The sequence below is a fragment of the Silene latifolia genome, chromosome X (assembly GCF_048544455.1).
Source record: "Silene latifolia isolate original U9 population chromosome X, ASM4854445v1, whole genome shotgun sequence".
Taxonomy (NCBI): domain Eukaryota; kingdom Viridiplantae; phylum Streptophyta; class Magnoliopsida; order Caryophyllales; family Caryophyllaceae; genus Silene; species Silene latifolia.
This window is the reverse complement of record NC_133537.1, coordinates 174,336,672-174,338,958: the sequence shown is the minus strand read 5'-3', so window position 1 is coordinate 174,338,958 and position 2,287 is coordinate 174,336,672.

Genomic DNA, 2,287 nt, shown 5'->3' with positions numbered 1-2,287 from the left:
TACGTCAAAACCTTCCTATTTGCTTTCCTAGTGCATTTCGTATGTTTTGTAGGAAAGAAGATAATTAGGCGAAAATTCCCGTCTTTCGTGCATATTTGGAAGCTATTTGACGATATTTGATGGACTAGTATGAAGAGGAAGCGAGAACTAAAGACCAATCCTACGAGAATAAGAAGAAAGTGAAGAAAAAGGATTCTGACACAGAATCTGAGCGTCCAAAGGAACAAGACGGCCGTCTAGGATGACAATCCGAGCGTCCAAGCCCCGAATCCGCTCGGATTCCTATGCTACAATCCGAGCGGATTTGCAGAAAGACGACCGTCCTCCCCTGCATGAATCCGAGTGTCTTCCCCTCATGAACGGATGGATTGCGACGTATTCAGCCGAGATGCTCATCTTTCCAAAAAGACTAGCATTTCCCTGCTTAAAACTCAAAAATGTAATTACTAATTTAGCCTTAGTTAACCTAATGAAGCTATACTATATATACCCCATTTGTAAATAATCAAGAGGGAGTTGGAGATTAGGCTAAGCCTCCACATTAGAAATTCCTTTTAGATTCAATTAGGAGTAGATTAGAATAGATTACTCTCTAATCTTTCCACAAATCTCACATTAATCTCTCCTTAATTATTGTTCAAGTTTGTTACTTTTGGATAATTGAAGATTATTGGGTTATTATTGGAGGATTGACAACCCTTCATCAATCAATCAATCAAGTTTCTTCTTTTATTCTTTGCATTATTATTTTGGAATCTCGATAGGTATAATTCTCTTAATCCTTGTTTTAACTATTGTTAATCTTTCTTACTTGCTCATCATGTTTTACCTTGTTAATATGATTGACAACCTTGTTAGCATGTTAAATATGATAATAAGTGAGTAGTCTCTTGTGGACATGGCCCACCTACGTATGCCCAGCCGATCTGTGGACAATGGCAGCGGTCTTTTTTTTTGAAAGCCACGCTCGGCGGCGTAAAGGTGCTTTCGACCGGATCGTTTTAGATCGGTCGGTTTCGTCTCGGTAAGGGTCTCAAAACGATTAGAGATATTCGGAGTCGCCACCAAGCATTTGTGGGATGCCTGGAACCCGTTCGAATTCCACTTTATACCTCGGTCAAATCAAGCACAAAGCAAATGTTTGACATAGGTACTAAAGATAAGGAAATCGTCCCTCTTTAGCATCCTATCTCTAGAATGACTCTCGTACGCCCTGGATAAGGTCGTCCACTATCCAAAGTTTCTGAGTAAGAGGTGAAGGTACGTATTGGGAAGCCCTTTAATCAGACACCCAATCCCGCCCGCGTTTAGCGGCCTCTACTGATCGATCTTGGTTGGTTGAATGCAAAAGTTGATAAAACGGTTTAAATGCATGAATGCACATCCAATGATTTAAACCTAACATGTGAGAGCTTTCTAAGTCGGTTTATTTAATCCAAGTATCAAGTATAAGATGTCGACTTGGATTAATGGTTGATTTGCATGCAAGACGGAAATTAAACATCCATTTACCGTATTAGGTTTAGGGTGCATAACATGATCCATTTGTCTTAGTAAGGTATTTTGCAAATATGATTTTGAATATTCGAATAGTCATCTGATCCGTCCTATATCCGGGCTAACCGGAGTCGGGATCGTCCTAGACTAATCTTTGAAGGGAAGACCGATCGACGAGGCTATATGAGGCGCGAGCCAGCTGGCGATACAAAGGGCTTCCCTCTGGTTTTGAAAATGAGAAATGGGGAGCCTGTTTAGGAGCGGGTTAGCCCACGATTTATGTGCCGTGTTCTGACCTTTTAGAAAATGTTATAAAACGTGTTGAAAATGTTGGAGTAAGTAATAGGACAAGAGAATTGGTGACGCGTACTTGTCGAGGACAAGTGGGAGATTGTTGGAGTAAGTGTCACCGACAATAATGCGATCACAATTGTTGATCACATATTTAAATCTCATACCAAGAATACGAAAGGGATGATACATTACATATATAGTCAACTGGTCCACACATATCGGTAATGATTGGCTGGCTAGAGTTTGACATTACTTGTCGTGCGGCGGTGGTGATCGATTGATCCTCGAGGTCACACCTAAAGGACGATTCCCTTAATTGAAAAGGTTAATTAATTGTATGACGATACAGATTAATTAATTCCTTAAAATTGAAGAAATTATTATAAGAGAGAAAAATGACATCTTATTATAATGTGATTAAATGAGATTTCATTTAGTAATTTAAGAAGTTATATTACTAAAAATTAATCGGTGTTTGCGAAACACGCGAGATGAG